Here is a 26454-nt window from a genome sequence, read left to right on the forward strand (position 1 = left end):
ATCAAAAAACACAATTTTGAAGCCCTAAAAAACAATAAATGACCCTAAAAGGTGCCTAGGGTTCTGGGTCATGCCCCAGGGACTATGAATCAGGTAAAAAAAAGTTCTTAAAAATTGTTGTTTTTGATAGAGAGCCAATTATTGAAAAAATTATTCGAAAAAAATGAGATTTCTTTGGATTTAGTGTCTGGGTGGTCTAAAAAGTGTACCTGTGAAGTTTCAGCTCTGTAGCATGTCCAGAACCAGAATTATAGCATGCCAAACCTTCAAAAATGACTTTTTTGCTTAACCGCGCCTTTCTTTTGCTCCTAATCAACTGCACAGCCAATGTGTATGATGGGGACATAATGCAGTGCACTGGGAACAAGATTAGAGTTTTTTTTTTTTTAAAAAAGGTGCTGTCTCTTTAAATGTGGATATAATTAACGGGTGTATTTTCACAATGGGGCTATTATTACCAAATGTTTTCAAGAAGTCAAAAGATGTATGTAGATGCACTTTATTTCATGTAAAATGGTGTTTGGTGCACTTTAACTTGAATTCTCACAAGAAACAGACATATATGCACGGATACATTGAGGGTTAGGGGAAGGGGCCACAATGTAGTGCACAGTGAACAAGATTAGAGATGTTTTGGATGAATACTGTTGTCTCTTGACTTTGCATAGAAGTAAAGGATGCTTAAAAATTGGGCCTTTGGTGGTGCCGACGATAACTTGACACCATAACCCTATGAAAGTGCTGGTCATGAAGGCAATAATTGCCTTTGTAAGTAAAAAAATTGCAATGATATGCATCTGTGAAACAGGTGCGCAAAAATTGTTGTTTGGGTGTTGGTGGAGCCATACCACTGTAAGCCCAAAGAGCTGGTGTTGAAGAAGGCGTAAAAATTATGAAGGTGTGCACCTGTGGAACAGGTGCGCAAACATGGTATTTTTTGTTTGGCAGAGCCTCCCCACCATAAGCCCAAAGAGCTGGTGTTGCAGAAGGCCAAAAAATTATGAAGGTGTGCACCTGTGGAACAGGTGCGCAAACATGGTATTTTTTGTTTAGCGTAGCCTCCCCACCGTAAGCCCAAAGAGCTGGTGTTGCAGAAGGCCAAAAAATTATGAAGGTGTGCACCTGTGGAACAGGTGCGCAAACATGGTATTTTTGGTATAACTAAAATGAGGTTCTGTGAACCTAAACAGAATGAGAGGAGGGTGGCACCCTGGTCCAGGCTTAAACTGAGGCTCAGCAGCCACAAAGCAACGATAGACTAGTCTACAAGGTCTGCATCAGGTGCATCAAAGCTTGATATCCACGACTGATTCATTTTAATGAATGTCAAACGGTCAACTGAGTCGGTGGAGAGTCTCGTTCGATGGTCTGTGACGAATTCTCCTGCTGCGCTGAATGCCCGTTCCGATAGGACACTGGAAGCAGGGCAGGCCAACAACTCCATGACATACTGGGCCAGTTCTGGCCAGTGGACTAATCTTAAGACCCAGTATGCCAGTGGATCGGATTCGTCACATGAAAAGCCCTCTGCGTCACTTTGTGCCCTGACGTAATCGTCCACCATGTGATGCAGACGCTGTCAATGTGATGTGGCAGCTGAGAGGCCTGGGCGGTGAGGACTAAAAAAAGGCCGAAAAGGCATTCGTCAAACGTACGCCTTCTCCAACGCTCCTCTCGTGACCCGCAGTAGAGTCCATGGTAGTTTGTCCCCGCCCCTGCACCCTACGAGAGTCGGGGAACGTGTTCACCAGAATCCTCTTGAGACTGTCCTCAAGGGATTTGATCCTGTGGACTCTCTGGGTGGATGGGAAAAGCTCGGAGACTTTTGACTTGTACCGGTGGTCAAGTAGGGTGGCCAACCAATAGTGGTCAGTCTCTTTAATGGCCTTGATTCTGGGGTCCTTTCGCAGGCTCGGAAGCATGATGTTTGCCATGCGTCGCAAATTAGCAAAGGCCTCAGAAGCTGACTCCTCGGGGTCACTCAAAACGACATGATCTTGAACGTGCTCCTCCTCCTCCCAGCCATGTACTACTCCAAAGTGTCCTGAGTGAGTCAAACTAGGCCTTGCAGATTGCCGCATGTCTTCCTCCTCCTCCTCCTCAAAGCCTGCAAAAGTCCCCGAAGAATCGTCCTCCTCCTCCTCCTCTTCCACCCCTGGATCCTGCTCAGGCCTCTGGGAGCTAGGCATAATGGGGTCAGGATTCTCCGGATAAAGGGGGCCTTGAGAGGCAAGGAAGTCCTCCTCTTTCTCCTGCTGCTCTGCCTCCAGTGCCCTGTCAATAATGCCACGCAGAGTGTGCTCCAACAAAAACAGTACTGGTAGGGTGTCACTGATGCATGCGCTGTCCCGGCTGACCATCCTTGTGGCCTCCTCACGCATGCATCCTTAATCAAAAGCCACTGCTGTGGCGAAAAGAAGCCCAGGCGCGCTGAACCAGTGCTGGTGCCGTACTCGCAGAGATATTAATTGAGGGCCCTCTGCTGCATGTACAGGCACTGCAGCATAGCTAAGGTGGAGTTCCAGCGGGTGGGCATGTCACAGACACGGCGGTGTACCGGCAGGTGAAACTCGCGCTGACTTCGGCCAAACGAGCAGTGGCACTGTACGACCACCTGAAGTGACTGCACACCCTTCTTGCCATCCTTAGCACATCCTGCATTCCCGGGTACGAGTTCAAAAACCGCTGTACCACGAGATTCAGGACATGCCCCAGGCATGGCACATGGGTCAACTTTCCCTGCAGAAGGGCGGCCAGGAGGTTTGACCCATTATCGGTAACCACCATTCCTGGCTGCAGCTGGCATGGTGTCAACCACCTCTGGGCCTGTGCCTGCAAAGCCCCAAGAATCTCAGGGGCAGTGTGCTGCCTGTCCCCTAGACACACAAGCTGCAGCACTGTGTGACACCTTTTGGCCTGAGACATAGAATAGCCCTTTGAACGCTTACGTGGTACCTCATCATATTCAAAGGACCATGCTGCAGAGGAGGGCATGGAGGAGGATGAGGAGGAGGAGCAGGAGGGGGTAGAAGTGATCGATCTACCCGGATCAGCGACACCACCAGCTGTTTGCAGATGTGGGGGGTAATACTGGCTGCAGCACCGAGCTCTGGCTACAATCCCTTCCACTGGCAAGCAGTGTCACCCAATGAGCAGTGACAGAAATGTACCGTCCCTGCCCATGTTTGCTTGACCAAGTGTCAGCCGTCAGGTGTATCTTACGGCTGACTGACTTGGCTAGGGACGACACTACATTGCCTTCCACATGTTCGTATAGGGATGGCAGGGACTTACGGGCAAAGTAATGCAGATTTGGCACCTGCCACTGTGGAACTGCACATTTTGCAAAGTCGCAGAAGAGAGCAGACTCTACCAGGTTAAATGGTAAGAGTTGCAGAGCCAGTAGTTTTGCCAAACTACTGTTTAGACGCTGGGCATGTGGGTGGCGGGGAGTATACTTTTTTTTCGTTCCAGCATGTGTGGAATCGAAATTTGCCGTCTGTTACAGCTGGTGGTGTGCTGGAGGTAGATGCGACACTGCCTGCTATATCATCATCCCTGTCAGTGGAGGCTGCCAACAGGTGACGAGTGACTATAGCAGGGACAGACTGAGGTGCAGGTGGAGCACGAGGAGGAGCGCGAGGAGGACTAGGAGGCCGACTGACCGATCTTTGACCCTTTTGCGGGTTCTTCAAATGCTCCTGCCAACGGGCCAAGTGGTGGGTTGTCAAATGCCTGGTTAGGCAGCTTGTACCCAAGTGGTTGACATTTTTTGTCTGGTCTGTTTAATAATTCTGTGTGCCCCTTTGTCTGTTTTAAAAAAAATAAGCCGTTCTTTACCAGTTTTTAGAGTGCCCAGCGCCGCTCACCTGACCCGTCGGCTCTCTCCTTTCCCCGTCTGACAGCTGCCTGCCGCGGGCGGGGCAGAGGATTCCATGCTGACGTCGGTTGGGAGGGGGAGAGGTGGAGAGAGGCAGTGGGTTATGTGAGCGTTGATTGGCACTCTGAAAACCTGTAAAGAACAGCCGATTTTTATAAAACACAGACACAGGGGGGGCACACAGGATTTTTAAACAGACTGTAGACAGGCTATGAAACTTTAAATGAAACTACAGCAGCAGGAGGGGGGGCACTAACACAGGGGCAGACAGGCAGGGAGGGAGGGGGGATAGAGGACAGAGGAGGACAGGAGAGCTGCAGATGACGGAGGCACGTAAGCTGACCATGGTGTCAGGGCTCAGCAGCCATGGTATACCATGGTCAGTTTACAGAGGGGAGGACATAGCCAGGCAGGATCAGCCAGGTATTTTAGGTGATAGAAGGGGCCAAATTACACAGCACAAGCACTGTGCTGTATAACATGCTTTAAGGGAACAGGAACAATTTTTTAGGTTAACAAATGCTTTAAAAATAAATGCTGCCGTTCGCCCTTTAAAAATAAATACTCGAAATAAGTAAAATGACTATGCCCCTCCCCTTCATGACATTGTTGAAAAGGGGTGGAGCATAGATGACCTTAAAATTATGCCCCCCCCCCTGAAAAAAGGTTTGCGGATGCCCATGAGCACAGCTCAAGCCATACCACACTGAAGTCTGTTCTTACCTAGACTGAGCCTGCACGGAGTCAATAAGCAGCCAGCAACAGAAACACCATGTCCACCAGCCAGACATCATCATGCAGGACAAGGTCACAAGCGAGCCGCTCTAGCAAGTCCTCCATAAAAGAAATGGCTGCTCTCGCCCGTGCAGAAGCTGAGGCTGCTAAAGTAAGGGCTTCCTTTGCTGCACAAGAGATGCAACTAAAGATATCACTGGAAAAACTTGCAGCAGAGAAAGAAGCGGCAGCCGCAACAGCCAAAGCAGAGTGCTTAGAAGCCATAGACTGTTCTGAATCTAAGAAACACAGCCAAGTGCTCGGACCAGACTTAGATCAACAAGATCCAGCATAGCGCGTCTCAGAGTATGTCTACCAGCATCCCAAGACAGATGACACCTATGATCCGGTATATCAGCCAGCGTATACAGTGTGTCAAAGACCCTACCTTGAATCACAGTACCTCGAGCAAGACGGTATGTGGCAAAGTGATCCCGACCACAACTACCGCTCTACAGGACAAAAGCTACGACCTTCGTTTCAACTTAAAGGGACACCCTTTGCGTCAGAGCGGTATTATACAGACTTTCCTAAGCCAGAAACATCCAAAAGGTATGGTGATACACCACACACCGGGTAGTGTTGGCGCCAACCATGCGGTCATGGACTTTGCTAAGTTCTTTGCCAAATGGGAACTGGTTACCAAGGGACTTATAAAGTTCACTGATCGACCTGAGAACTACAGGTCATGGCGAGCCTCCTTCCAGAATGCCATACGGGACTTAGATCTTTCCTGTAGTGAAGAGTTAAATCTCTTGGTAAAATGGCTTGGAAATGAATCTGCTGAACATGCCAAAAGAATCAGAGACATTAACATAAACTACCCGGGCAAAGGTCTAAAGATGGTGTGGGAAAGACTTGATGAATGTTATGGGTCAATAGAAGCTATAGAAAATGCTTTATATAAAAGAATTGAAACTTTTCCCAGAGTAGCTGGTAGGAGTTACCAAAGGCTCAGGGAACTCAGTGACTTGTTAATAGAGTTACAGGTTGCTCAGGCAGAAGGAGATCTACCAGGGCTAGCATTCCTGGACACTGCCAGAGGTGTTAATCCGATTGTCCAAAAACTTCCTTATAACTTACAGGAGAAGTGGATCACACATGGTTCTCATTATAAACAGTCCCATAATGTACCATTTCCTCCCTTCAAGGTGTTTGTAGACTTTGTTGCTCAACAGGCAAGGATCAGAAATGATCCCAGTTTTGATTTTACACTGTCATGTCTCACTGCCCCTGGTGTCAAACCTAACAAAACACCAGTGGCAGTACACAAAACTAATGTTGCTTCCACAGGTTCTCCTTTCAGGTCGTTCAAGCCTTATCAAGGAGGGAACAAACCGGAAGACGTTAGCAAGCAATGCCCCTTGCACAAGAAACCACATCCTCTACTGAAATGCAGAGCCTTCAGGGAGAAGTCTTTAGAGGACCGCAAAGAATTCCTCAAAGAGAACAACATCTGCTTCAGGTGCTGGACTACAACAACACACTTCGCCAGGAACTGTAAGGTCAGTGTGACATGCACAGAATGTGGGAGCACGGAACACAACACGGCTTTGCACTCTGGACCACCCTCTCAGGTATCATCCCAAGCAGAGGAGCATGACAGAAAGCAGATAGACACCGATGTAGACACTGCAATAGTCACTTCTCAGTGTACAGAGATATGTAAAGGACTTGCAGGAGGGAAGTCCTGCTCAAAAATCTGCCTTGTCAGAGTTTACCCGGCCGGTTACCGAGACAAGGCGATCAAGGTATACGCAATCTTGGATGACCAAAGCAACAGGTCTCTAGCTAAATCCACCTTCTTCAACACATACAACATCGTAGGGCCTGGTTTTCCCTACTCCTTAAGAACATGTGCAGGTACCGTTGAGACGGCAGGGAGGAAGGCAGCTGGGTACAAGGTAGAGTCCATAGATGGTCAGACCTGCTTGTCTCTGCCAACCATACTGGAGTGTAATCACATTCCTGACAACCGATCTGAGATGATGAGGTCAGTGTTTGCAGCGCTGCTAAAAAATATGTAAATACTGGTGATAAATTTAATGTGCCCTTAAAAGCTCATCTGTGCTACTTAAGTAAAGTGCCGATATAGTGTGAAGTCTGTGCAAAACCGCAATCTAATGTGCAGATATTACCATGTAAAACTCATACAATGAAAAAACATAAATTAAAGTGCATCCTTAGTGCATAATAAACAGTCCATATAACAGTCCTTCAGTGGAAAACAGAAGCTTGATGCTTGTTAATTGCTGCTTTGGGGTCTCCCCCTTTGGGTATCTACTTACCACTATGTGGTTTGATTGAAGCAGAATGTGCTGATGCTGGATTCCTTTGACTCCTGTAGGGCTGTTATGCTGTAGGTTGGAAGCAGTCCTGTCTCATGGTGGAGTAATCCCTGGTGTCCTCATGAAAATAAAATACTCATCATAGTGAGGACCGTTTAAAATTCATTTATTTCATTAAAAACATATGGGATACTCACAAACATAGAACAATATTCTCCTTCACCGAGAGGGAGGGGACCCCCACCATATCAGAATCAGGGATACCAACACCAACCCCCATATCGGGGGGATTTTTGGAACAGGGGACAAGGGAGACCCCCATGGGGAGGAAACAGAGGAAGAGGGGCCTATTGGGGACCACCACGAGGCAACCCCTATTATTGGAGACCCAGGGGCTACCATCAGGGTCCGCCTTCACACCACAACCCTCCTCCCTATCCCCAAAATACCGAAAGAAAAGAGGATGCAGAGGGGGGAAAAGGAAAAAGAAAGCGAGTCAATTAGGAGCAGGGATATACAATCTCAGCAAGGTAACCTTTAGTGACGAGGAACTTCGCATCCTTGATCTAGAACTCAAATTTGCCCCCCCTAAAAACATAAACAAATTCCAAGCATTCATCGATGTTCAAAAATTCGTGAGAACTTTGAACATAAAAAAGTTTTATGCTAATAAAACAAACGACACAAATGAAGCAATTGAAGTATCACAAACGAAAGTTACACACAGTAAATTAAAAAACAAATCTACGTTTAACCCGAAATCTAGCAACAATCAATGCCTAGACATTTTCAAACTTATGGTACAACAGGACATCGAAAAAATCTCGATTCACCCCGTCCCTGGTAGTAAGAAGTTACAACAAAATATAGAGTCGTTAGAAAAAAAGAAAAATATTATAATTAGACCAGCGGACAAAGGGGGAGGGATCGTTATTTTAGACAAACATGAATATATGGAAGAGTTGGATCGAATCGTACATGATAGTGAGACTTATGGAAAATGAAAGAGTAACCCATTGAATAAACTAAAAGCTAAACTTACCAAAAAAATCAAGAAAGCCTATAAAGATGATATTCTCAACAAAAAGGAAATGAGATATTTGGTACCTGATGCACCTAAAATGCCTATAATATACCAGGTACCAAAGATACACAAGAGGCTAACCAAACCACCCGGACGCCCTATTATTAATGGAATCTAATCCGTATTCGCAAGAGTCGGAGTCGGAGAATACATTGTGCAGCCGCTTGCACAAAAAACAACATCCTACCTCAAAGACAGCAAAGACGTAACTAATTATATTGAAAGTTTGAGTATAACCGATAATACGATTTTAGCAAGTGTGGACGTGAACTCACTTTACAAGAATATTAAACAAAAAGACGCTTTGGCAGCAGTAAAATGGGCTCTGCAGGAAGATAAATCCTTACCCTCATTTCAAATTGATTTTATTCTAGATATTTTAGAATTGGCAATGTGCAATAATTACTTTTGGCACTGCAAGCACTTTTTTAAACAAATCAAAGGCGTAGCGATGGGGGCTAAATACGCACCCACAGTAGCCAACATTTTCATGAACAAGTGGGAAACGTAGTACATTTTTAAACACCCCCACCCACAGCTACGAGGCTTCAAGCGCTATATAGATGATATTTTAATTATATGGGAAGGATCGCAAGAATCTTTGGCAGAGTACATTGAACATATGAACGACAATAGGTACCAAATTTCGTTTACGGCCACCATAAATCAGTCAGAAATCAACTATTTAGACTTAACTATCCTTAAATCCAGCAATCAAATGTCCACAAAAACATTCTTCAAAAGTACCGATAGGAATAGCTATATTCCAATAAATAGTAACCACCATCCTAAATGGCTATCAGCAGTACCGAAAGGGCAACTGCTCAGGATTAAAAGAAACTGTAAGTCACAGAGCAAGATTATTTAACACAATCAGAGGTATTAATACAAAGATTCCAAAATAAAGGGTATAAACCAGCAACTCTACATCATATTCAACAAAAAGTTCTGAAATTAGATAGAAAGGAACTATTAAAATCAAGTAAAAAAACGAACAAACCTTACCAAACGGCTTTTTGTACAGAGTTCAGCAAACAGTATAAACAACTAGAAAAGATTTTTAAAACACACTGGCCCATTTTACTGAGAGATCCAACTTTTAGCAAGATTTTACCCAGAAAACCACAGTTTATATATAGAAGACCCCCCATTTTAAAAGACAAACTGGCCAAAAACGTACCGGACCCCCCCAAAAAATTGAATACATTTTTGGACCAAAAAGGGTACTATAGGTGCGGCAACTGTGTTATATGCCGCACATGCAAAACAAACAACAAAAAAAGAAAAGAAACACAATTCAAATCCACAGTTACAGGACAACAATTTGAAATAGATAAGTTCATTACGTGTAGAAGTACACACGTTACTTATCTATTAGAATGCGAGTGTGGTCTCCAGTACGTGGGACGCACAACAAGAGAACTCCGCATCAGATTAAGAGAACATATCACAAATATCAAAAAAAGAGTTCAAAAAGCACAGTTTGTCTAACCATTTCCGTACCTGCCACAATAAGGATCCACGCAAGTGAAATTCTGTGGGATAGACACCATCATTAAACATTGGAGGGGCACAAACATGACAAGAGCTATCTCACAGAACGAGACTTGGTGGATACACAAAATAGGAAGTATGGCACCAAAGGGTTTAAACGTAGAAATCGACATCAATTGCTTCATAAATGATTTTTAATTCCAAACCCTATTTTAATCCCAATTTTTATCCTTAAATTATTATAACATAATCCCTGATGAATGTGAAATTATTGATTCCCAATTACACTTGGAAAAATAATAAATTCAAAAAATCGGTATGATCTGTCACAAATTGGCACATGTATGGTCAAAGCATAGGCCACAGGACGAAAACAGTTCCCTATTCAGACCAGTAGGGGTCAACATATTAGTTTAAGCACCTAGCACTTTATTAATCATACGGTATAAGTCATAAAGTTTATAAAATCAAGCATGGTCATTTCTAGAGCAAATAGGTGCTTATCATATTATTATCAATTTAAAGATCACATAATGCATCATAATGATCCGTTGGGATCAGTAGCAAATTCTTCCATCATAGGGAGGTTATTGAGACAGACATTTCCCAAAGGCACCACTAGGGGGCTATACTAAATATCCAGGACGTACAGCACTGATCATAATGATCGGCAATTCTAAAAATACAAATATATTTAAATAATTGTAAGAAAACACTCCACCCAAATAGCAAAAGGAAACAACCATCAAGATTTAAATAGATTTAGAAGTGTACTCTAATATCCGGAACACCGGAAGAGCTACACAGCACGGCTTCATAACACCAGTGGCACCCTCAACTAGCCAGCTACAGATGACGCTGTGTCCACAACGAAACGCGTCTAGCCATTGGCCGAGAGGCAGCCACGTGACTTCCGGTCGGTGAAGTGAACGCTGTGGAGCAGCTTACCACCGCACCGAGGATAGAAACTACGATACAGGCTTTTATTGTTCTATGTTTGTGAGTATCCCATATGTTTTTAATGAAATAAATGAATTTTAAACGGTCCTCACTATGATGAGTATTTTATTTTCATGAGGACACCAGGGATTACTCCACCATGAGACAGGACTGCTTCCAACCTACAGCATAACAGCCCTACAGGAGTCAAAGGAATCCAGCATCAGCACATTCTGCTTCAATCAAACCACATAGTGGTAAGTAGATACCCAAAGGGGGAGACCCCAAAGCAGCAAGGAACAAGCATCAAGCTTCTGTTTTCCACTGAAGGACTGTTATATGGACTGTTTATTATGCACTAAGGATGCACTTTAATTTATGTTTTTTCATTGTATGAGTTTTACATGGTAATATCTGCACATTAGATTGCGGTTTTGCACAGACTTCACACTATATCGGCACTTTACTTAAGTAGCACAGATGAGCTTTTAAGGGCACATTAAATTTATCACCAGTATTTACATATTTTTTAGCAGCGCTGCAAACACTGACCTCAACTCACAAAAGCACTAGCACTTTTTTCTGCAGCAGGCAGCTAATAGCAATCACTAATTATAAACCCCATAAGCGCGAGGTTCACAGTCATACCAAGCGATCTGAGATACCTACACCTGAGGTAGCAGCACACCACCCCCACTTGAAGCGTATAGCTCACCTGATACCGGAGCTGGACCCAGAAGCTCCAATAGTCCTACTCCTTGGAAGAGACATACTACAAGTTCACAAGGCTAGAGGACAGATTAATGGACCCCAAAACGCTCCATACGCCCAGAGACTTGACCTAGGATGGGTCATCATAGGCGACGTCTGTCTAGGAGGGGTACACAAGCCGACCTCAGTCTACAGTATGCTCACCAACACACTTGAAAATGGGCGTCCATCCCTATTCCAGCCATGTCAGAGTAGTTTCCTGATAAAACAATTTCCACACAGCGATCCTGTGCCTTGTCCTTACGTGGATTCCTCCTGTGAAGATCATGCCTGTGATGGTGAGCAAGATCACCTAGGGTGCACAGTCTTCCACAGAACAAGAGAAGACAACAGGGTTGCAATGTCCATAGAAGACAGGCTGTTCTTGGATATCATGGATCAAGGAATAGTAAAAGACAAATCAAACAGCTGGGTCGCACCTTTACCGTTTAGACCCCAAAGACGACGCCTACCTAACAACAAGGAACTTGTTTACAATCGATTTATCTCCCTCAGACACAAACTCCAGAGGAACCTAGTGATGAAAGAACATTTCTTCACCTTCATGGAAAGAATATTTCAGAACAACCACGCAGAGATGGCACCCACCCTACAAGATTCAGAAGAGTGTTGGTACTTACCCATATTCGGTGTGTATCATCCGAAAAAACCAGGACAGATAAGAGTAGTATTTGACTCAAGTGCCAAGTGCGAAGGTGTCTTGCTAAACAACGTCTTACTGTCTGGTCCAGACCTCAACAACAAGCTTTTGGAGGTACTTCTACGCTTCCGCAAAGATTCTGTAGCATTTATGGCAGACATTCAACAAATGTTCCACTGCTTCCTTGTCAAGGAAGAACACAGAAACTACCTGAGGTTCTTCTGGTACCACAACAACGACCCCACTGAGGACATCGTAGAATACCGAATGAGAGTACACATTTTCGGAAACAGTCCTTCCCCAGCAGTTGCTATCTACGGTCTCAGACATTCAGCCCGAGAGGGTGAAACAAAGTACGGGTCAGATGTCAGGTCCTTTGTGGAAAAGGATTTCTACGTGGACGACTGTTTGAAATCTACACCCACGAATGAGACCGCAATCAGTCTCTTGAAGAGAGCTCAAGAGATGCTCGCCTTATCTAATTTGAGGTTGCACAAAATCGCCTCCAACAGCCGTGAGTTAATGGAGGCCTTCTCACCCCAAGACCACTCAAGTGGTCTAAAGGACTTGGATCTTAGTACAGACTCCCTTCCCATGCAGCGAAGCCTTGGTTTGCTTTGGGATTTAAAGGCAGACACATTCACCTTTCAAATCAGCACAGACGAAAAACCCTTCACACGCAGAGGAGTCCTGTCTACCATAAACAGCTTATATGATCCTCTGGGATTCGTAGCGCCAGTTACCATCCAGGGTAAAATGATGCTAAGAGACTTCACCACAAAAAAGGCTGATTGGGATGATTCACTTCCCATGGAGAAAAAAGACCTGTGGACAGGATGGAGAAAGTCTCTTGAAGGTTTGTCCAGCCTTCAGATAGCACGACCATATGCTTCCGCGTCATCAACTGAAGTCAAGATGCAAAGACTGTACATTTTCTGCGATGCTTCAGTCAAGGCGATTGCAGCTGTAGCGTACCTAAAGACTATAGATGTCAAAGAACAATGCCATGTGGGTTTCGTTATGAGCAGGACCAAACTGACCCCACTCCGAGAGCACACGATACCCAGATTGGAACTCTGTGCAGCGGTGCTTGCAGTAGAGTTGGCTGAACTTATAACAACAGGACTACATCTGGAGATCGAGGAAGTCGAGTTCTACACGGACAGCAAGGTAGTCCTAGGATACATTTGCAACGAAATAAGACGCTTCTATGTCTATGTCAGCAATCGGGTACTTAGGATCAGGAGATCCACTTGTCCTAAACAGTGGCACTACGTGTCCACACACCATAATCCTGCAGACCATGCGACTAGATCTGTCGCAACAAGCCATCTTAAAGACACAACATGGTTCACGGGCCCTGCATTCCTGTACCGTTCTATGTCTTGCAGCATCGAATCTGACTTGTTCGACTTAGTAGACCCGGATGCGGATAAAGAAATCCGACCTGAAGTAACAGTTCTACATGCGGTGACTTCAGACCACCAACTCAAGTCTCATCGTTTCGAAAGGTTCTCCACCTGGATGTCACTTGTTCGCGCTATAGCCTGTCTTGTTCATATAGCTCAATCATACAAGTCGACATTTCCGGTGAACCAGAAGCCATGCAAAGGTTGGCATCACTGTAAGCACGCATTTACTGTTCCAAATATGGAAAGGTCTAAAGACTTAATAATTCGCACTATACAAGGTGAATGTTATGCTAAAGAGAGAGACTGCCTCAACAAAGGCCAAACAGTCTCCAAGGATAGCGCTTTGAAGAAGTTTGATCCCATCATTGACAAAAATGGGCTGCTCAGAATAGGAGGCCGTCTTCAAGAAGCCAAAGTGGAAGTTGGGGAGAAACATCCTGTAATAATTCCCGGACATCATCACGTCACGACCTTGCTTGTATGGCACCATCACATTCAAGTTCACATTCAAGGGAATCTACGAGCTGCCGGACTATGGATAGTTGGCGCTGAGAGGCATGTGAGCAAGCTCATCTTTAACTGTGTCACCTGTAGTGTTGAGCGAACACGGACTGTATTATTCGTGTTCGTACCGAATAATTGGATTTTTTGTACCCGAACACGGACACGGACACTTTACTGTATGTTCGGGTAAAAATCCGTGTTCGGTCGTTTTATTTCCGGGTTTTGCATGCTTTGGCGCTCTTTTCATGGCGGGCTTTCAACAGCCAATCAACAATCGTTTAACTGGTGTGCCTTAAGCCATCCCAGCCATGCCTGCAAATGTCTCAGTAGCTGTGATTGGCCGTCTGAAGCATGTGACCAAGTCTTTATAAGTTCGAGGCAGCCGCAGCGGCGTCATTATGCTGCTTAGATTCAGGGACAGAGAGCACACATCAACGTGCTGGCTGCTGATTAGGGAAAGATAGGCAGGAAAAAACCATTTGTGTCCGGATAGAATTGAGGGACAGGTCGGAGTGTTTAGGCAGGGCGAGTTGTAGGCATTTTAGGGATAGAGTCTGCTGAATTATATAGGGTCAGTGTCTTCTACAAACTACAATCGATATTGCTGTGTGGGGGGTGGGGTGAATCTGCACTCAATCCTGATCTACGATCTCTTCTCAATCCTGTTAGGGACAGAGTCTGCTGAATTTTAGGGAAACTGTGTTCTACAAACTACAATCGATATTGCTGTGTGGGGGGTGGGGTGAATCTGCACTCAATCCTGATCTACGATCTCTTCTCAATCCTGTTAGGGACAGAGTCTGCTGAATTTTAGGGAAACTGTGTTCTACAAACTACAATCGATATTGCTGTGTGGGGGGTGGGGTGAATCTGCACTCAATCCTGATCTACGATCTCTTCTCAATCCTGTTAGGGACAGAGTCTGCTGAATTTTAGGGAAACTGTGTTCTACAAACTACAATCGATATTGCTGTGTGGTGTGGGATTGGAGATAGGCAGGTGTCAGTGATCCACATCCATTTTTCTGTGTGTGAGCTGCAGTGAACACAATCTTTTTGGGCTGCAGTGAACACAATCTTTTTGGGCTGCAGTGAACACAATCTTTTTGGGCTGCAGTGAACACAATCTTTTTGGGCTGCAGTGAACACAATCTTTTTGGGCTGCAGTGAACACAATCTTTTTGGGGTGCAGTGAACAAAATCTTTTTGGGGTGCAGTGAACACAATCCTTTTTGGTGTGCAGTGAACACAATCTTTGTGGGGTGCAGTGAACAAAATCCTTTGTGGGGTGCAGTGAACACAATCTTTTTGGGGTGCAGTGAACAAAATCCTTTTTGGGGTGCAGTGAACAACATCCTTTTTGGGGTGCAGTGAACACAATCTTTTTGGGGTGCAGTGAACAAAATCCTTTGTGGGGTGCAGTGAACACAATCTTTTTGGGGTGCAGTGAACACAATCTTTTTGGGGTGGAGTGAACAACATCCTTTTTGGGGTGCAGTGAACAAAATCCTTTTTGGGGTGCAGTGAACAAAATCATTTTTGGGGTGCAGTGAACACAATCTTTTTGGGGTGCAGTGAACACAATCTTTGTGGGGTGCAGTGAACACAATCTTTTTGGGGTGGAGTGAACAACATCCTTTTTGGGGTGCAGTGAACAACATCCTTTTTGGGGTGCAGTGAACACAATCTTTTTGGGGTGCAGTGAACACAATCTTTGTGGGGTACAGTGAACAGAATCTTTGTGGGGTGCAGTGAACAAAATCTTTGGGGGGTACAGTGAACACAATCTTTGTGAGGTGCAGTGAACACAATCTTTGTGGGGTGCAGTGAACACAATCATTGTGGGGTGCAGTGAACTCAATCTTTGTGGGGTACAGTGAACACAATCTCATACTGAAGGTTTGAGGGTGCTGCCTGTTCCATACTCCCCCTACTCCTCATCTAGCCTTTTAGGGGTACAAACAATAGTAATTGGGGCCTAGTGTGGTTGTGTACGTGTGATATACATACACTTTTTTGGGATCATATTTTCTATTCCGCTATTTAATCAAAAACCTTTGGGGATCAGTTAAATTGGGGGATAGTCTGTGTTGGTACGTGTGAGAGAGATCCACCTTTCCAAGTTGTTGGGGTTCATCTCATACTTCTGAAGGTTTGAGGGTGCTGCCTGTTCCATACTCCCCCCTACTCCTAGCCTTTTAGGGGTACAAACAATAGTAATTGGGGCCTAGTGTGGTTGTGTACGTGTGATATACATACACTTTTTTGGGATCATATTTTCTATTCCGCTATTTAATCAAAAACCTCTGGGGATCAGTTAAATTGGGGGATAGTCTGTGTTGGTACGTGTGAGAGAGATCCACCTTTCCAAGTTGTTGGGGTTCATCTCATACTTCTGAAGGTTTGAGGGTGCTGCCTGTTCCATACTCCCCCTACTCCTAGCCTTTTAGGGGTACAAACAATAGTAATTGGGGCCTAGTGTGGTTGTGTACGTGTGATATACATACACTTTTTTGGGATCATATTTTCTATTCCGCTATTTAATCAAAAACCTCTGGGGATCAGTTAAATTGGGGGATAGTCTGTGTTGGTACGTGTGAGAGAGATCCACCTTTCCAAGTTGTTGGGGTTCATCTCATACTTCTGAAGGTTTGAGGGTGCTGCCTGTTCCATACTCCCCCTACTCCTAGCCTTTTAGGGGTACAAACAATAGTAATTGGGGCCTAGTGTGGTTGTGTACGTGTGATATACATACACTTTTTTGGGATCATATTTTCTATTCCGCTATTTAATCAAAAACCTCTGGGGATCAGTTAAATTGGGGGATAGTCTGTGTTGGTACGTGTGAGAGAGATCCACCTTTCCAAGTTGTTGGGGTTCATCTCATACTTCTGAAGGTTTGAGGGTGCTGCCTGTTCCATACTCCCCCCTACTCCTAGCCTTTTAGGGGTACAAACAATAGTAATTGGGGCCTAGTGTGGTTGTGTACGTGTGATATACATACACTTTTTTGGGATCATATTTTCTATTCCGCTATTTAATCAAAAACCTTTGGGGATCAGTTAAATTGGGGGATAGTCTGTGTTGGTACGTGTGAGAGAGATCCACCTTTCCAAGTTGTTGGGGTTCATCTCATACTTCTGAAGGTTTGAGGGTGCTGCCTGTTCCATACCCCCCCTACTCCTCATCTAGCCTTTTAGGGGTACAAACAATAGTAATTGGGGCCTAGTGTGGTTGTGTACGTGCGAGATACATACACTTTTTTTGATCATATTTCCTATTCCGCTATTCAATAAAAACCTTTGAGGATCAATTGAATTGCGGGATAGTCTGTGTCGGTACGTGTGAGAGAGATCCACCTTTCCAAGTTGTTGGGGTTCATCTCATACTTCTGAAGGTTTGAGGGTGCTGCCTGTTCCATACCCCCCCCTACTCCTCATCTAGCCTTTTAGGGGTACAAACAATAGTAATTGGGGCCTAGTGTGGTTGTGTACGTGCGAGATACATACACTTTTTTTGATCATATTTCCTATTCCGCTATTCAATAAAAACCTTTGGGGATCAATTAAATTGCGGGATAGTCTGTGTCGGTACGTGTGAGATCCACCTTTCCAAGTTTTTGGGGTTCATCTCATACTTCTGAAGCTTTGAGGGTGCTGCCTGTTCCATACTCCTCCTCCTCCTCATCCATCCTTTTAGGTGTACAAACAATAGTAATTGGGGCCTAGTGTGTTTCTGTACGTGCGAGATACATACACTTTTTTTGATCATATTTCCTATTCCGCTATTCAATAAAAACCTTTGGGGATCAATTAAATTGCGGGATAGTCTGTGTCGGTACGTGTGAGATCCACCTTTCCAAGTTTTTGGGGTTCATCTCATACTTCTGAAGCTTTGAGGGTGCTGCCTGTTCCATACTCCTCCTCCTCCTCATCCATCCTTTTAGGTGTACAAACAATAGTAATTGGGGCCTAGTGTGCTTCTGTACGTGTGAGATACATACACATTTTTTGATCATATTTCCTATTCCGCTATTCAATAAAAACCTTTGGGGATCAATTAAATTGCGGAATAGTCTGTGTCGGTACGTGTGAGATCCACCTTTCCAAGTTTTTGGGGTTCATCTCATACTTCTGAAGCTTTGAGGGTGCTGCCTGTTCCATACTCCTCCTCCTCCTCATCCATCCTTTTAGGTGTACAAACAATAGTAATTGGGGCCTAGTGTGCTTCTGTACGTGTGAGATACATACACATTTTTTGATCATATTTCCTATTCCGCTATTCAATAAAAACCTTTGGGGATCAATTAAATTGCGGAATAGTCTGTGTCGGTACGTGTGAGATCCACCTTTCCAAGTTTTTGGGGTTCATCTCATACTTCTGAAGCTTTGAGGGTGCTGCCTGTTCCATACTCCTCCTCCTCCTCATCCATCCTTTTAGGTGTACAAACAATAGTAATTGGGGCCTAGTGTGTTTCTGTACGTGCGAGATACATACACTTTTTTTGATCATATTTCCTATTCCGCTATTCAATAAAAACCTTTGGGGATCAATTAAATTGCGGGATAGTCTGTGTCGGTACGTGTGAGATCCACCTTTCCAAGTTTTTGGGGTTCATCTCATACTTCTGAAGCTTTGAGGGTGCTGCCTGTTCCATACTCCTCCTCCTCCTCATCCATCCTTTTAGGTGTACAAACAATAGTAATTGGGGCCTAGTGTGCTTCTGTACGTGTGAGATACATACACATTTTTTGATCATATTTCCTATTCCGCTATTCAATAAAAACCTTTGGGGATCAATTAAATTGCGGGATAGTCTGTGTCGGTACGTGTGAGATCCACCTTTCCAAGTTTTTGGGGTTCATCTCATACTTCTGAAGCTTTGAGGGTGCTGCCTGTTCCATACTCCTCCTCCTCCTCATCCATCCTTTTAGGTGTACAAACAATAGTAATTGGGGCCTAGTGTGTTTCTGTACGTGTGAGATACATACACTTTTTTTGATCATATTTCCTATTCCGCTATTCAATAAAAACCTTTGGGGATCAATTGAATTGCGGGATAGTCTGTGTCGGTACGTGTGAGAGAGATCCACCTTTCCAAGTTGTTGGGGTTCATCTCATACTTCTGAAGGTTTGAGGGTGCTGCCTGTTCCATACCCCCCCTACTCCTCATCTAGCCTTTTAGGGGTACAAACAATAGTAATTGGGGCCTAGTGTGGTTGTGTACGTGCGAGATACATACACTTTTTTTGATCATATTTCCTATTCCGCTATTCAATAAAAACCTTTGAGGATCAATTGAATTGCGGGATAGTCTGTGTCGGTACGTGTGAGAGAGATCCACCTTTCCAAGTTGTTGGGGTTCATCTCATACTTCTGAAGGTTTGAGGGTGCTGCCTGTTCCATACTCCCCCTACTCCTCATCTAGCCTTTTAGGGGTACAAACAATAGTAATTGGGGCCTAGTGTGGTTGTGTACGTGTGATATACATACACTTTTTTTGGATCATATTTTCTATTCCGCTATTCAATAAAAACCTTTCTAGGGCAAGATCTTAAATTACAGAAATATGAGGAGACCGTCAAATAAGGGCCGTGGCCTGGGTCGTGGTGCTGCTGGTAGAGCTCCTGTTGCAAGGAGAGGACATGGTCGATCTGTGCCAGCTACACGCACAAGTGAAACACCTTCCTCAAGTGTGAGTAGGCGACAGAACCTGCATCAGTATTTGGTAGGGCATCAAACGCCCCTAGAAGTGATGAGGCCAGAACAAGTTGAGGCGATAGTAGATTGGTTTGCTGCTGACAGTGCCTCCAGTTCCTTCACATTGTCTCCCACCCAGTCTACTGCAGAAAGGTCAGAGTTGGCACCTGCAGCCAATGTCCAACCGTCTTTCACCTCACCCCCTTGCAAATCAGGCCAGCAGTCTGAGCCCCAAGCCATACAGCAGTCTCTTATTCTTTTTGAGGACTCTGTCAGCAGGGTTTCCCAGGGCCATCCACCTAGCCCTGCCCCAGAAGTGGAAGAGATTGAGTGCAGCGATGCCCAACCACTTATTCCTCAAGATGAGTACATGCAAGGATCATCGCAGCACGTCTCCGATGATGACGAAACGCAGGTGCCAACTGCTGCGGCGTTCAGCATTGTGGAGACCGACAAGGAGGGCAGGGGTGAAGACTGGGTGGAAGATGATGTGGAGGACGATGAGGTCCTCGACCCCACATGGAATGAACGTCATGCAGGTGAACTGAGTAGTTTGGAGGAAGAGGCGGTGGTCGCACAGAGCCACCAGCACAGCAGAAGAGGGAGCAGGGTGCAGAAGCGGAGCGGCCGTGCCCTAGACACTACGCCCGCTACTGCCCAACGCAGCAAGGGAACGAGCGCACCAAAGTCAGCTCAAAGGAGTTCTCTAGCGTGGAAGTTCTTTAGAAAATGTGCTGATGACAGGACACGAGTGGTTTGCACCCTGTGCAATCAGAGCTTGAAGCGAGGCATGAACCTTCTCAACCTGAGCACAACCTGCATGATCAGGCATCTAAGTGCAAAGCACGAGCTGCAGTGGAGTACACACCTTCAAAACCAAGAAACGTCTCTGGCTCATCCTGCTTCCTCTTCTGCTGCAGTCTCGGCCGCTCCAGCCACATCTGTAGTGATACCGGCACCTGCCACCCCGCAAACAGACGATCTGTCAGCAACACCACCACCTGGGTCACCAACAACCATCTCCACAATGTCCCGTGGAAGCGTTCAGCTTTCCATCTCCCAAACACTTGAGAGGAAGAGGAAGTACCCCCCTACCCACCCGCGATCCCTGGCCCTGAATGCCAGCATTTCAAAATTATTGGCCTTTGAAATGCTGTCATTCCGTCTGGTGGAGACGCACAGTTTTAAAAACCTTATGTCGGTGGCTGTCCCACAGTACGTCGTGCCCAGCCGCCACTACTTTTCCAGGCAAGCCATCCCTTCCCTGCACAACCAAGTGGGGGAAAAAATCAGGTGTGCACTGCGCAACGCCATCTGTGCCAAGGTCCACCTAACTACGGATACGTGGACCAGTAAGCACGGTCAGGGGCGTTATATCTCCCTAACGGCACACTGGGTAAATGCAGTGGCGGATGGGCCTGAGGCGGATAGCAATTTGGCGCATGTCCTTCCACCACCGAGGATTGCAGGGCGCTTCAGTTTGCCTCCTGTTCCTAACTCCTCCTACTCCGCTTCCTCATCCTCTACCGCCTCCTCATCCGGACAGCGTAACACCTTCACCACCAACTTCAGCACGGCCAGGGGTAAACGACAGCAGGCAGTTTTACAACTTGCCTGTTTGGGGGACAAACCACACACCGCGCAGGAGTTGTGGAGGAGCATGGAACAGCAGACAAATGAGTGGTTGCTGCCAGCGAGCCTCAAGCCCGGCCTGGTGGTGTGCGATAACGGGCGAAATCTCATAGCAGCTCTGGGCCTAGCCGGTTTGACGCACATCCCTTGCCTGGCGCATGTGCTGAATTTGGTGGTGCAGAGGTTCCTTAAAAACTACCCCGATATGTCAGAGCTGCTGCAGAAAGTGCGGGCCGTTTGTGCGCACTTTCGGCGTTCTCACCCTGCTGCTGCTCGCCTGGCAGCGCTGCAGCGTAACTTCGGCCTTCCCGCTCACCGCCTCATATGTGACGTGCCCACAAGGTGGAACTCCACCTTGCACATGCTGGAAAGACTGTGCGAGCAGCAGCAGGCCATAGTGGAGTTTCAGCTGCAGCACGCACGCGTGAGTCGCTCTGCGGAACAGCACCACTTCACCACCAATAACTGGGCCTCCATGCGAGACCTGTGTGCCTTGTTGCGCTGTTTTGAGTACTCCACCAACATGGCCAGTGGCAATGACGCCGTTCTCAGCTTAACTATCCCACTTCTATGCCTCCTTGAAAAAACAATTCGGGCGATGATGGAAGAGGATGTGGCACAGGATGAGGAGGAGGAGGAGGATGAAGAGGTAACATTTCCAAGGCTTTCAGGGCAGTCATTCGCAAGGGGCTCCGAGGGTGGGTTCCTGCACACGCAAACGCCAGGGACGCAATTGTCCAGCAGGGGCACAGTTCTGGAGGATGAGGAGGATGAGGAGGAGGAGGAGCTGGAGGAGGAGATGGAACCATGTTCACAGCAGGGTGGCACCCAGGCCAGCTCATGGCCATCACTGGTGCGTGGCTGGGGGGATACAGAGGACACGGACCATACACCTCCCACAGAGGACAGCCTTTCGTTGCCTCTGGGCAGCCTGGCACACATGAGCGATTACATGCTGCAGTGTCTCCACAACGACCGCCGAGTTGCCCACATTCTAACTTGTGCTGATTACTGGGTGGCCACGCTGCTGGATCCCCGTTACAAGGACAACGTACCGTCCTTAATTCACTCACTGGAGCGCGATCGCAAGATGCGCGAGTACAAGCGCACGCTGGTAGACGCCATGCTGCTGGCATTCCCATCTGACAGCGGGGCCACAGTGGAAGCACAAGGCAGAGGAGGAGGAGGAGGAGGTCGCCAACGCAACCAGGGCACCGCCAGCACCTCAGAAGGCAGGGTTAGCATGGCCGAAATGTGGAAAAGCTTTGTCAGCACGCCACAACAAACAGCAGCACCAGCAGCTCAGATGGAACGTCTTAGCAGGAGGCAGCATTTTACCAACATGGTGGAGCAGTATGTGTGCACACGCCTACATGTAGTGAATGACGGGTCTGCCCCCTTCAACTTCTGGGTCTCCAAATTGGGCACATGGCCTGAGCTTGCCCTTTACGCCTTGGAGGTGCTGGCGTGCCCTGCAGCCAGTGTATTATCTGAACGGGTATTTAGCACGGCTGGGGGCGTTATAACAGACAAGCGCAGCCGCCTGTCCAGAGACAATGTGGACAAGCTCACGTTCATTAAAATGAACCAGGCATGGATCCCACGGGACTTTTCCGTACCTTATGCAGAATAGCAATGGATACCGACCTTACCCACCCATTGTTCCATTTTTGCTCTTTCTCACTCTTTTGGGGTGTACCCTCATTTAAAATTTGTGAAAAGAAGCAGTGTTGGCTACCTCGTCCTCCTCCTCAGGGCCAGATTAATGTAGGGTCTATTGGAGCTGCAGCTCCAGGCCCCTACCTTTTATATAGGCCCCGGGTTGGCCATATTCACTGTTACCGCTCTTCTGTCACTTGTAAACACAGAAGTCTGGCTTCTATGCTCGCTTCCCCAGGCAGCACCCTCAGAACCTCCCCACACAGCGTGAAGGCCGGACAAGGAGGGACAGTTGGCGATGCATGGATGTGTTTATGGGCTTCAGAGACAGCATCCCATGTTGAATTAGGCATGCATGGCTGCACCCTTCCTCCTCTGGGTGCATGGCAAGGCACGGCCCTAAGGCCCTTCAAAATCCTCAGCACCAAGCCCATGATGCTGTTAATCCGGCCCTGGTCCTCCTCCACCGCCGCTTCCACCTACACCGCCCATAGGTGTGCGCAGCCTATTGCATTAAGGTGTGCACCCCAAAGTTGAAATACACATGCATGTGTTTGCCAGCAGGGAGAGTAATGTATCGGGGCCATGTACCTGTAGGCAAGGAGAAATAGAGCAGAGCAGGTCCCAGGGAGATCTTTCCCATCTCCTCACTGGCAATGCTATGTGCCCTAGGTGATTAGGGTGTGCCCAGGCACACCCAGCACACCCTGTGCGCACGCCTATGTCACCGCCACATCCACCACCACCTCAACCTCCCTCCTACTCCATATGGGCCTCGTCCTTCAGAGATGAAGAAGAACATTGTTTTATTTTTCTGTTTTTTTTTGTTGTTTTAAGTTATTTCCCTATCCACATTTGTTTGCAGAGCACTTGCCATGCTCTTAATTACGTTTTGCTGCCATTTGCAGCACTCTAGCCCTTTCCTTTGGTGTTTTAGAGCCATTTTAGTGCCTTAAAGTTCGGGTCCCCATTGACTTCAATGGGGTTCGGTGTCCGGGAAAAGTTCGGTAAAAGTCCGGGACACGGACCCGGACTTTTTTTTAAAGTTCGGCCGAACCCGTCGAACACGGACATCTAGGTGTCCGCTCAACCCTAGTCACCTGTCGCAAACTTCGTGGCATGTTCCAGAATCTGAAGATGGCCAGTCTTCCAATTGAGAGGCTCAGTACAGAACCTCCTTTCACCAACGTTGGTTTAGATATATTTGACCCCTGGTCAGTGGTTACATGGCACACTAGAGGTAGTCATGCCAGCGCAAAACGTTGGGCGGTCATGTTTACTTGTATGTCCAGCAGAGCTGTTCATATAGAAGTGGTTGAATCCATGGACACTTCAAGTTTCATAAATGCACTTCGACGGTTTATTGCCATCAGAGGGCCCGTGAAGCATATTCGCTCAGACAGAGGCACGAATTTAGTTGGAGCGGTGAAAGAACTTCAAATTCCTTCCAACTTGGACACTACCAATGTAGAAAGATACTTAAATGAACAAGGATGCACCTGGACCTTTAATTCACCACATTCTTCCCACATGGGTGGCGTCTGGGAAAGGTTGATAGGGATAGCGAGGAAAATATTGGATTCCATCTTCTTGCAGGTGGGGAGCTCAAGACTCACACACGAAAGCTTGACCACCTTCTTGGCAGAAGTTTCAGCTATCATGAATGCAAGACCGTTGAGTACTCTTTCCAACTACCCTGAAGATTTGACCATCCTTACTCCTGCCATGTTACTTACGCAGAAGACCAGCATTCCGAGTGCTCCTCTCGGAGATTTCAACGACAAGGACCTCTACAGACGACAATGGAGACAAGTGCAAAGTCTTTCTAATGCCTTCTGGGACAAGTGGAGGAAACAGTATATCTCTACTCTTCAATCGAGAAGGAAGTGACAAACTAACAAGCCGAACGTCAGACCTGGGGATGTCGTGCTCATGAAAGATAACCAGTTGCATCGAAATGAGTGACCATTGGGCCTCATCACCAACACATTCCCAAGCAAAGATGGGAACGTACGCAAAGCCGAAGTCAAAGTGTGGAAGCTTGGCAAGTACAAGTTATTCCTTAGGCCAGTGGCGGAACTTGTTTTGTTGTTTTCACCTAATCTACCTAGTAGTGGCGTCAGTTGACACCAGGCGGGGAGTGTTCTGTCCAGCCAGGGTTTCATAACCATTTGCCATAGTCTGTCAATAATAGAGTTCATTAGCTAGGTTACAGCACCATCTAGTGGTGTTAAGCTGTACTACATCTTGTTTTTCTTGTTGTAATAATTCTGCCTTGTGGGTGGTGCTACTCATTGTGGGTTCTTGCAAGGCACTCTGGGAAGGGGAAGGGGCAGTCCTCAGTCTCCTGGACACAGAATCAGAGCTGTTTCTTCATGTCTTTCTTCTAAAACTCCACCATCTGTGTAACAGCATATCTGGTGAGTCACTTACCTCTGTAACTAGGGCATCTAGTATGCAGAGCTGTGTAGTTGTTTGTATTACTACTCAGGAAAGTTAACTGTGTAGATGTTAGACTGTTAGCTAGCCATGCAGTCTTATGTATAGGCAGTCATTGTACCATGTGCTTCACTGTTATGTAACGTATTATGCATGCAGTTCTTATACTCTATACTTATACATGTCTTTTTGTATTCTTATAGTTTTACCATATTTCTACAACCCTGTTCTTACCATTACATAATAAACCTGTTAAACTACAAACAACAGGCCTCTTATTTGGGAGACAGGAATGGTTTATGCTGAATGTTGGAATACACACTGTATGAACGTGTAAGAAGACAGAACACTCAGACCCAACATCAGACTCCATAAAGGACTGAGCATCAGGCTGGAGTAGATGGCCGACACTGTGGTCAAACAGCTCAGCTGACTCCTCTGCCATGTCTGAAGTTGGGTCTAAGGGAGGACTTGAGGTGGACATGGACTCATCTTTATTTGTTCAGCCAACTGCAGAAGACTGACCACTTTTCTCTGCCTGGGTCACTGTAGTTGCAGATGATGACGATGATGAGGGTTTGGTAATATAGTCCACCACCTCCTGTACGTACTGTGGACGTATAGCTTGGCCACTGCGGGAGAACAATCGCAATGGTGGCCTGGCTGAGGACTTACCACCACGTCCACCCCTGCCTCTAGACACCCTAGAAGCTGTGCCCCTTTCCGCAGCAGGGCCACGTATGCCTTTCCTTGGTCTACCTGACATATTTGTCACTGAGGCTTTGGCAACTCTGCGTAGTGAAAAAAGCACACTGCTATGCGACCCAAAGTTGTCGCTGAATACAGCACAGCAGATGTGTGTCAGCACAGTAGCAAAGCCTTTTGCACAGTGGACTTAACGCTTACAAGAACAGGTGTTAAGTTGTCACTGAGGCAATGTATTTTGCTGACTAGCAAGCACGTATACCTTCTGTAGATATATCAGCAGTGCAAAGTGCTCACTAGACGGAACCCTGACACTTTTACTGTCCCTACAAAAACTAGATGTTGAATCTAACTACAGTGGTATATAGTACCCCAACTACACTGCATATCCCTTTCCTCACACTAAAAGAACAGGTCCATACAGCAGAAGACAATTTCTAACTGACACTGTCCCTTTACATTTTTTTTTTTTCTAACTCAAACAAACAGCACAATCGCTGTATTTCTAACTACACGGACTGTCTGTAAGCTGAA

At 46.3% G+C, this 26454-nt stretch overlaps 1 long non-coding RNA gene across 1 annotated transcript; it reads right to left on the bottom strand.

Moving 5' to 3' along the window:
* Positions 1-330: 330 nt before the first annotated feature.
* LOC309568460 lies at positions 331-25995 on the bottom strand. Its single transcript, XR_014226023.1, has 2 exons — positions 25894-25995; positions 331-534 (listed from the first exon to the last, which is right to left on the bottom strand). It is a non-coding gene; the product is annotated as an uncharacterized lncRNA (long non-coding RNA).
* Between the last annotated feature and the right edge of the window lie 459 nt (positions 25996-26454).

This window comes from Pelophylax lessonae (genome assembly GCF_965119305.1).
Source record: "Pelophylax lessonae genome assembly, chromosome: 12".
In the NCBI taxonomy this organism is placed as follows: Eukaryota; Metazoa; Chordata; class Amphibia; order Anura; family Ranidae; genus Pelophylax; species Pelophylax lessonae.